The following is an 11,638-nucleotide window of genomic DNA, read 5'->3' on the forward strand; positions in this document are numbered from 1 at the left end:
GGATGGCACGGGGAGAACCTTGACAAGTAGTTGAGACACAAAATAAATTATGTTTGTGTCTGAGTATTTTTAAATAGAATTTAAAATTTACTATGAATTCCTGATAATTCCTGATAATTTAATCTAGAGATTTATGCTTTGTATTGAGGTGGTACAAGACATTTCTTCCCTACTACCAGGAAGTGAGCTTCCGCCCAAGTATTCCTTGACTTTATCCTCTATTAAAATACAGAATATATAGAGGCTACAGAGGATTGTGAGAACCCCCAAGAGGATTTTTAAGAATAAACTAATTTAAAAACACAGTACACTAGAGTGAAGAACGAGTAACAGCCATACAGTGTGATTATTTTCTAGAGTCTGACTTCCCTTATTGAAAGACCCAAAAGGAATCCATAGAGTACTTCTATAAACCAAATAACAACAACTGAAGCTGATCACGAATTCGCCTTAACTCTGTGTACTGATGAACTGCAAGACTGCAATGGTGATCCAGACTAGTTTGACCGATAATTAAATTAGAGACACGTTTCTAGGATATCTGGTGCTGAGAGGGAACTTTTCTAAAAAAACAAATTTATTTTCTTCATTTTTATAATGAAATATGATGTGATGTAAAGATTTAGGGTTGTCTTTGTTCTCTTCTATAGATTTGTTTTATAGATAAAGTGAAATTGCTACCTCTATGGAAAATACAACATTTATTAAAACATAAAAAAATCACCTACAGCTAACTTTAACATCTTTATCGTGTGATTCTCAATTTTACTTTAAAATGTGAATTAAAGATTTAGCAAGTGTCAATACAACCCAATTCAGTACAGGCACTGCCAGGGTACAGAAAGGACATATGAGGAAGAGAACAAAACTTTGGTATTGTCAAAATATTGTTCATTTTGGAAAAAAAGGGCAATATATATATGATGATTGAAGCAAAGACAAAGGGGCCAAGTTGCAGGATAGATGTGCGAATTTCTACATTTATTTTATTTTTCAGACAAAAACACAAAAACATGTTTGATAAATATCGGAGATAAGTAAACAGAATATTAAAATCATTAAAAACGACAGTTGCCCTTTAATTACAAGAAAGGTTTTTCACATTATCATACTTTTATCTCTCAGCTTGACGTTGTATATCTTACTGGTATTCAGATCTATAATCTCTCTCTCAAGTGCTCCAGAACAAGATTTGTCTTATAAGAGCTCTCTAAGCAGTATCTCATTAGCTAGAACTGCATATTCCTTAAGAAAATAGAAAAAGAGGTGTCGCCTTATTGTCAAAATGCCAAGGAAGAAGCACTATATACAGTGTGACTTTGGTTTAGAAAGAAGAAAACAAAAAAAGATGCATTAGTCCAGGGAATTCTCTCAAGTGTATGTAAGATACGTATAGGACTACTAGGTGAATGGGATAAGAATGCACACTATCTGTATATGCATGTATCACTTGTTATATCAATTTCTCTTTCTGGGCGAAAGCATTTTTTCCTCTGAATCATGCCTTAAGATAAATTGAATCCTGGTGAGTATAAAATTGACTTCCTTATTCTAAGACCTACATCATAAAGCACGAAGTGGAATAATGTGTAGGTTTATTTCAGCCATGTGTGGGTCATCGTCAATGATAAGGACATCAGTCAAATATTGATATAAAGAAATAAGATGTTTCAGAATTGATTAGACAAAAAGAATAGGTAAGCCTCTGTTTGTTTTCAGAATAGCTTACATTTCGCTACATTAAGCATGCACATTTACTTAGAGTCCCCCCCAAAAAATATTTTTCTAAGCACAAAAAAACGTTAGCTTAATGAAGTGGTTTTGGTGTATAGATCCATCAAGTGCAGTCTAAATGTGAAATTCTCTGCTATCTATTTAGAAGTTACGTCACTTTATGTACGTAGACCAAGTCTCACGAAATACTGCAGATTTCTAATGGTTTGCCTGCAAAATGCAGATGGGTTTATACTATGAATTTGCTTTCTACCAGATTTGCTTAGAGTGAATTCAGATGCAATTCAGGTTTGGATAACAAAGGCCTAAATGTTATATACACACAGTAAAAAAAGAATCAGGTCTACAATCTGCAAAAAAATGTAGGGGGATTGACAGAAAAGTTGTTTTTTTTTCTTTTTCCTCCCACCTATTCAATAAGCAGCACTTTTCATGGATCCTAGTAAAATGGGATATTATATGAGTGCGGCTATTCTTATTTATTAGTTTGTTTATTTATTTATTTATTAGCTTACTGATCATGATCACTACAGTGGTTATGATGCTTAGAGTAACCCTTTGATATATGGGAATTTTTAATGACTTATGCTGAGCTCATTGGGACATTCAGGACAAATACAGACCATTTCAAAGAGGATACATTTTGAGCAATGACAAAATGGTAAGAGTGCAAACATATTGTATGTTATACATTGAAGCAGATATATATATAGCTTGATATGCAGTATTAGGGCTGTGGTACATGAAGTAGAATGTATAAGTATTTCATCCAAAATATAAATGTTTGTGTATATTATTGTCTCTTTAGTGGGACAATATAATTGAGAGAAGGTCACAATGAAACGCTGTGTGTATTGTAATCCATGAATAGTAAAAGACCATACAGATATGTCTAGATGTGTGGTTCTTAACTGAAATGATTATTTTAGAATTATGGTCAGAAGCAATATTCACAACCCCTTCACAGACATCATGAACGCTGACCAGAGAACAAGTATTTTCTCATACGGTCACCAGAACCTGGCTGTGGTCAAAACTGTAGTAGCACCACACTAAGCCTAGATGTAAACTCCTATCTATCTATCTATCTGTCTGTCTGTCTGTCTGTCTGTCTGTCTGTCTGTCTGTCTGTCTGTCTGTCTGTCTGTCTGTCTGTCTGTCTGTCTATCTGTCTGTCTGTCTGTCTGTCTGTCTGTCTGTCTTTCCATCTATCTATCCAACTATTTCTCTGCACATTTCATTACATTTCTGGATTTTATTTTAATTAAAACTTACATTTTCTACATGAGAAGATTGTGACAAAATAGCCCATGTAACATGTCATTTTGGTATATTTATTAGTTATGGTCTAAGCTGCATCATATTGTCACGGGTGGCGGTCTGAAGACCAGGACCCCTATGTGCCTGATATAGATGATAGGAGTCTCAGCGTGGAAGTGGACAATCAGGGTCTGGTGCAGGGTAACCACACGCCCCCTGGTGTTAAGCACCACCGTTTCTGCGATAACATACCAGATCCCTGATGCAGCTTAGCAGTATCCAGGAGCTGATATTAAGCAGATACGTATCCAGTACTAGAAACAAGGTAAGACTAGATCAGGCACCAAACAAGAAAAACAAGACAAGACTAGGAGAACCCAGAACCAGACCTGGACAGAAAGCAGAACCCAGAACATGTACACAATACATGAGCGAAACATGAACAGGACATAGACAGGGCAGGACAGCAGGACAGGGCAGGAAAGGACAGAACTGTAGTTTTTGACTGTAATGTAATAGCAGTCAGTGTCCTTCAAGCAGGTGTCAGGCCTACAGCGTGTACTCTGCCAACCTCTGCCAGTGCACAGTGCCACTCATATCTGGTGTCACAATAGCGTGCATTTAAAAATCAAAAAACTTTTTTCACTGTTATAGATTGAATAGCAGTTAGTTGTCTTCAAGCGTGTGTGTCAGGCCTACAGCGTGTACTCTGCCAACCTCTGCCACTGCACAGTGCCACTCATATCTGGTCTCACAATAGCGTGCATTTAAAAACAAAAAAACTTTTTTCACTGTTATAGATTGAATAGCAGTTAGTTGTCTTCAAGCGGGTGTGTCAGGCCTACAGCGTCTACTCTGCCAACCTCTGCCAGTGCACAGTGCCACTCATATCTGGTGTCACAATAGCGTGCATTTAAAAACCCAAAAAGTTTTTACTGTTATAGATTGAATAGCAGTTAGTTGTCTTCAAGCGGGTGTGTCAGGCCTACAGCATGTACTCTGCCAACCTCTGCCAGTGCACATTGCCACTCATATCTGGTGTCACAATAGCGTGCATTTAAAAACAAAAACAAAAATTTTCACTGTTATATATTGAATAGCAGTTAGTTGTCTTCAAGCGGGTGTGTCAGGCCTACAGCGTGTACTCTGCCAACCTCTGCCACTGCACAGTGCCACTCATATCTGGTCTCACAGTAGCTTGCACGCATAGTACCACTAATCCAAAAAAAATGACAGGCAGAGGCAGGCCACCCCGCAGGGGCCATCGTGGTCGTGGTGCTGTGATTCCCTTTTGCCCTAGAATAATGCCCAGTTTTCAGAGGCCACATACCCTGAACTTGAAAAGTTCTGAGGACATAGTTGACTGGCTAACACAGGACACCCAATCTTCTACAGCTTCCGCTCGGAACCCTGATGCACCATCCTCCTCCAGCTTAGCTTCGGGCACCTCTCAAGATACCACTCACCCGCCTGCCGCCACCACCAACACTAGCACCACAGCCGCTTCACTTTATCTGTCAGAGAAGTTATTTACACATCCGTTTGAAGAAATGAGTGATGCGCAACCATTATTGCCAGAGGATGTAGATAACAGGGATATGTCTCAGTCAGGCAGCATTACACACATGGACGTACGGTGTGATAATGATGATGTTGTACCCGCTGCTGCTTCCTTTGCTGAGTTGTCAGATACAAGTGAAGCGGTTGATTATGACGATGCGTACATGGATGTCACGTGGGTACCCGCTCGGCAAGAAGAAGAACAGGGGGAAAGTTCAGATGGGGAGACAGAGAGGAGGAGGAGACGAGTTGGAAGCAGGGGGGGGTCGTCGCAAGGAGCTAGTGGCACAGTCAGACAGGACTTTTTCTGGACTTTATTTTAATTAAAACTTACATTTTCTACATAAGAAGATTGTGACAAAATAGCCCATGTAACATGTCATTTTGGTATATTTATTAGTTATGGTCTAAGCTGCATCATATTGTCACGGGTGGCGGTCTGAAGACCAGGACCCCTATGTGCCTGATGTAGATGAAAGGAGTCTCAGCGTGGAAGTGGACAATCAGGGTCTGGTGCAGGGTAACCACACGCCCCCTGGTGTTAATCACCACCGTTTCTGCGATAACACACCAGATCCCTGATGCAGCTTAGCAGAATCCAGGAGCTGATATTAAGCAGATACGTATCCAGTACTAGAAACAAGGTAAGACTAGAACAGGCACCAAACAAGAAAAACAAGACAAGACTAGGAGAACCCAGAACCAGACCTGGACAGAAAGCAGAACCCAGAACATGTACACAATACATGAGGGAAACATGAACAGGACATAGACAGGGCAGGACAGCAGGACAGGGCAGGAAAGGACAGGACTGTAGTTTTTGACTGTAATGTAATAGCAGTCAGTGTCCTTCAAGCAGGTGTCAGGCCTACAGCGTGTACTCTGCCAACCTCTGCCAGTGCACAGTGCCACTCATATCTGGTGTCACAATAGCATGCATTTAAAAACAAAAAAGTTTTTGACTGTAATATAATAGCAGTCAGTGTCCTTCATAACTGTGTGTCAGGCCTACAGCATGTAATCTGCTAACCTCTGCCAGTGCACAGTGACACTCATATCTGGTGTCACAATAGCGTGCACTTAAAAACAAAAAAAGTTTTTGACTGTAATCTAATAGCAGTCAGTGTCCTTCAAGTGGGTTTCAGGCCTACAGCGTGTACTCTGCTAACCTCTGCCAGTGCACAGTGCCACTCATATCTGGTGTCACAATAACTTGCATTTAAAAACAAAAAAAGTTTTTGACTGTAATATAATAGCAGTCAGTGTCCTTCATAAGTGTGTGTCAGGCCTACAGCGTGTACTCTGCCAACCTCTGCCAGTGCACATTGCCACTCATATCTGGTGTCACAATAGCGTGCATTTAAAAATCAAAAAACTTTTTTCACTGTTATAGATTGAATAGCAGTTAGTTGTCTTCAAGCGTGTGTGTCAGGCCTACAGAGTGTACTCTGCCAACCTCTGCCACTGCACAGTGCCACTCATATCTGGTCTCACAATAGCGTGCATTTAAAAACAAAAAAACTTTTTTCACTGTTATAGATTGAATATCAGTTAGTTGTCTTCAAGCGGGTGTGTCAGGCCTACAGTGTCTACTCTGCCAACCTCTGCCAGTGCACAGTGCCACTCATATCTGGTGTCACAATAGCGTGCATTTAAAAACCCAAAAACATTTTTACTGTTATAGATTGAATAGCAGTTAGTTGTCTTCAAGCGGGTGTGTCAGGCCTACAGCATGTACTCTGCCAACCTCTGCCAGTGCACATTGCCACTCATATCTGGTGTCACAATAGCGTGCATTTAAAAACAAAAAATGTTTTCACTGTTATATATTGAATAGCAGTTAGTTGTCTTCAAGCGGGTGTGTCAGGCCTACAGCGTGTACTCTGTCAACCTCTGCCACTGCACAGTGCCACTCATATCTGGTCTCACAGTAGCTTGCACGCATAGTACCACTAATCCAAAAAAAATGACAGGCAGAGGCAGGCCACCCCGCAGGGGCCATCGTGGTCCTGGTGCTGTGATTCCCTTTTGCCCTAGAATAATGCCCAGTTTTCAGAGGCCACGTACCCTGAACTTGAAAAGTTCTGAGGACATAGTTGACTGGCTAACACAGGACACCCAATCTTCTACAGCTTCCGCTCGGAACCCTGACGCAACATCCTCCTCCAGCTTAGCTTCGGGCACCTCTCAAGATACCACTCACCCGCCTGCCGCCACCACCAACACTAGCACCACAGCCGCTTCACTTTATCTGTCAGAGAAGTTATTTACACATCCGTTTGAAGAAATGAGTGATGCGCAACCATTATTGCCAGAGGATGTAGATAACAGGGATATGTCTCAGTCAGGCAGCATTACACACATGGACGTACGGTGTGATAATGATGATGTTGTACCCGCTGCTGCTTCCTTTGCTGAGTTGTCAGATACAAGTGAAGCGGTTGATTATGACGATGCGTCCATGGATGTCACGTGGGTGCCCGCTCGGCAAGAAGAAGAACAGGGCGAAAGTTCAGATGGGGAGACAGAGAGGAGGAGGAGACGAATTGGAAGCAGGGGGAGGTCGTCGCAAGGAGCTAGTGGCACAGTCAGACAGCATGCATCGGCACCCGGGGTCAGCCCGACAGCACGCCAATCAACGCATGCTGTGTCCACCACCAGAATGCCGTCATTGCAGAGCTCAGCAGTGTGGAATTTTTTTTGTGTGCCTGCCTCTGACAACAGCGATGCCATTTGCAACCTGTGCCAAAAGAAACTGAGTTGTGGGAAGTCCAACACCCACCTAGGTACAACTGCTTTGCGTAGGCACATGATCGCACATCACAAACGCCTATGGGATCAACTGTGGCGAAACCGACCTCGCCACATGTCCTTGGAGGGGGCTGATTGCCCGCCTCTTGCCTTTGGACCATGGACCAGACTTTATGGGAATGTGATACCCCAGATAGCCATACCATGGAGCCTATTCATATAATGAAAGACTATGGGAAAGACTTTAGCTCCATGGCAATTGTACTGTGTGAGTAGGATCTGCGCGCTATTCGGTAGTTTTGTGCGTGCAGATCCCAGCTATCTGGGGATAGGTGAAATGTCTGTGTGTTATGTGTAAATGTGACTATGTATTTTAAAGTGTTTTATGTTGTTTTGCAACCATGTGGTTAATGGAGTCTGCCTTTAGTCCTGGGTAATTGGATTACTTCTCCAATTAACTCCAGGGCAGAAGGGAGGAAACCAGGGTGCATTGTGGGGATGTTTTTCTGCCAGCTAGAAAGGAACAAAAGATACTTTTAGTAACTTTTGAACCCCTGGTCGGATTCATGCCATTTTTTAATATGTTGTTCCCCTGAATGGATTGATTGTGGATATGTATTTTTATGTGAATGTGATGTATGGTTTTAAAGTTATGAAAGTTGTGTAAAAGTATATTTTACACTGTATGCATAATGGGATTATGTGTCACACTAAGGGGAGGGGATGTGTGGGAGGTAACATCTATGTAATTGGTTCTTTTATGCCTCCCCCTGGGTGTGGCCTGTATGTGTGAGTTGGAAATAAAAGCCAGGCTGGATGAGCCAGTCCAGAGTTCCTGTTTTACCCTCAACTTGAGTCCTGTGTCTTATTGGGGGAATCTGCTACAAGGGATTGCTATGCTAGGCATATTCCCTTGCTATAATCACTGAGCTCTTGTAAGAGCTTGTTCCTGCTTCGTTCTGAAGGGAGATAGCTGCAGCCTGCGGTGCTTATGGTGTCTGGTGGAGTGCTTGGAGTCCTCTGGAAGCGCTAGGAGCATCCATTAACGGAGGTACCAAGTCGGGGTGCCAGGCGATCCGTTACATTGGTGGCAGCGGTGGGATGGCGTCCTAGTGTGAGGTAAAGCAGCTCAGACACTGGTTGGATTTACAAATTGAGGGCAACGCTAGCAGTCGTGCAGCGCCCCTGGGAGCAGACAAGTATGGAAGGTTCTGGCTCTGGAGATGATTGGCTGGCCGAGGTGAGGCAGCGAGTGGCAGAGTATGGGGATGATATACCCATGGAGACACGCCGGGTGATCTGGAACCAGGTCATGGCCGAGCGAAACACAAGGCTGGACCGAGAATTCCGGTTGGCAAAAGAGAGGAAGTATGCTCAGCAGCAGGAGCGTTACAGCAGCCGAGTAGAGGCTGCATCCGAGGAGGTTAGCCGTCTTTCCCTGAGGCGGCGGGAGGAACCCGAAGTGGGGGTCCTCATAGACTGGTCCTGTGAGGAACCACAACAGGCAGGTAGCGATGGGACCAAGGTCTCTCCACCGGGATGCTGGGCAGCCGGCCCAGATCCCCAGCAGCAGCCAGAGTTGCCAGGTGGGGAAGCAGGTGGCCCTTACTCACAAATGTTGAGGGGCCTCACGGATTGGTCCTGGGAAGACCCACAGATGGCAGGTGGAGATGGGACTGCGGTCTCTCTACTGGCCCTACAGGGATGCTGGACAGTCGGCCCAGATCCCCAGCGGCAGTGTGCGTTACAGGGAGCTGAAGGTGCCGTTCTTGCTCCCCAGCGGCATTCTACGGTGCAGGGAGAGGAGCCTGTTATCCCCTCTCCCCAGCGGTTGAAGGTGTGTAAGGGAGAGGAGTTTGTTATTCCCTCTCCCCAGCGGCAGCACAGCTCACCAAGGGGAGACAGTAAGCCCCTCACCAGCGCAGATGGGACCGTGGTCTCTGCGCCCTGCCTACAGGGAGTACAGAGGGTCAGCCCTGCTCCCCAGCGGCTGAAAGTGTGTAAGGGAGAGGAGTTTGTTACCCCCTCTCCCCAGCGGCAGCTTAGCACACCAAGGGGAGACAGTAAGCCCCACACCAGCGCAGATGGGACCGTGGTCTCTGTGCCCAAGTTACAGGGAGCTGAAGGGGCCGTCCTCCCTCCCCAGCGGCAGTGTGATTTGTTGGGAATTGGGAGCCCAGTCTCCATTCCCCAGCGGCAGAGTATCCAGCAGGGAATGGAGAGCCCAGCCCCCTTTTCCCCTCAGCAGGACTCTGTGCTGGGAGGAGAGACAGTCGGTCTCCCTCCACAGAGACGGGAAGTATGTATGGGAGAGGATATTGTTACCACCTCTCCTCAGCGGCGGATCATTAATGTACAGGGAATAGAGAGCCCAGTCTCCATTCCCCAGCGGCAGAGTGTTCTAATGGGAGAGGAGCTGGTTACCACCTCTCCCCAGCGGCAGCTTAATGTACCAGGGGGAGACTGTAAGCCCCACACCTGTGCAGATGGGACAGTGGTCTCTGCACTTCCAGCACAGGGGGTAGGGACGGTCGGTCCTGCCCCCCCACGACAGGGCTGTTTAGCCAAAGGGGAGACAGTCTGTCTCCAGCAGCAGAGCTGTGTACCCAGAGGGGAGACGGTCGGTCTCCCCCTCCCACAACCAGGCTCCAATCAGGCTACTTCAGTGGTAGCGCTGGCACCAGGGCAGAGTACCGCTGGTCTCTGCCCACTCAGCAACCCACCAAGGCAGACTACCAGTCCCCCACACAGCCGTGGTGAGGCACCTGGACCTGGACAAAGTTCTCCTCTACCCAGGTGTAGTAACCAGTTATTGTGGGTGGGAGGTACTGCTGTTTGTGCTTCATGGGTGGGTTGCTGGACTAACCAGGGCACTGACCGGCAGGAGGTCAGATACCCTGTTAGTCTGGGGGGTAAAGGGGAGAAGTGTGGCGAAACCGACCTCGCCACATGTCCTTGGAGGGGGCTGATTGCCCGCCTCTTGCCTTTGGACCATGGACCAGACTTTATGGGAATGTGATACCCCAGATAGCCATACCATGGAGCCTATTCATATAATGAAAGACTATGGGAAAGACTTTAGCTCCATGGCAATTGTACTGTGTGAGTAGGATCTGCGCGCTATTCGGTAGTTTTGTGCGTGCAGATCCCAGCTATCTGGGGATAGGTGAAATGTCTGTGTGTTATGTGTAAATGTGACTATGTATTTTAAAGTGTTTTATGTTGTTTTGCAACCATGTGGTTAATGGAGTCTGCCTTTAGTCCTGGGTAATTGGATTACTTCTCCAATTAACTCCAGGGCAGAAGGGAGGAAACCAGGGTGCATTGTGGGGATGTTTTTCTGCCAGCTAGAAAGGAACAAAAGATACTTTTAGTAACTTTTGAACCCCTGGTCGGATTCATGCCATTTTTTAATATGTTGTTCCCCTGATTGGATTGATTGTGGATATGTATTTTTATGTGAATGTGATGTATGGTTTTAAAGTTATGAAAGTTGTGTAAAAGTATATTTTACACTGTATGCATAATGGGATTATGTGTCACACTAAGGGGAGGGGATGTGTGGGAGGTAACATCTATGTAATTGGTTCTTTTATGCCTCCCCCTGGGTGTGGCCTGTATGTGTGAGTTGGAAATAAAAGCCAGGCTGGATGAGCCAGTCCAGAGTTCCTGTTTTACCCTCAACTTGAGTCCTGTGTCTTATTGGGGGAATCTGCTACAAGGGATTGCTATGCTAGGCATATTCCCTTGCTATAATCACTGAGCTCTTGTAAGAGCTTGTTCCTGCTTCGTTCTGAAGGGAGATAGCTGCAGCCTGCGGTGCTTATGGTGTCTGGTGGAGTGCTTGGAGTCCTCTGGAAGCGCTAGGAGCATCCATTAACGGAGGTACCAAGTCGGGGTGCCAGGCGATCCGTTACATCAACAAATGAGTACAAGCAGCACACAAACTCAAAGCCGCCATCCTCCTCCTGGTCCAGCATCTTCAGCCACATCAACCACTGCTGTCCTCCTTGCCCCCTCTTAACCATCCGCCACTCCGTCTCTCGCCTTGAGCAGTTCCCGCTCATCTGCCCACAGGCAGGTGTCTGTCAAGGACATGTTTGAGCATAAGAAGCCAATGTCACAAAGTCACCCCCTTGCCCGGCGTCTGACAGCTGGCTTGTCTGAACTATTAGCCCGCCAGCTTTTACCATACTAGCTGGTGGAGTCTGAGGCGTTCCAATAATTTTACCTATTGGGACACCGCAGTGGAAGGTACCCGGACAAAATTTCTTTTCACAAAAGGCAATCCCCAACCTGTACTCGTTTGTGCAAAAGGAAGTAATGGCATGTC

The sequence above is a fragment of the Pelobates fuscus genome, chromosome 3 (assembly GCF_036172605.1).
Source record: "Pelobates fuscus isolate aPelFus1 chromosome 3, aPelFus1.pri, whole genome shotgun sequence".
NCBI lineage: Eukaryota > Metazoa > Chordata > Amphibia > Anura > Pelobatidae > Pelobates > Pelobates fuscus.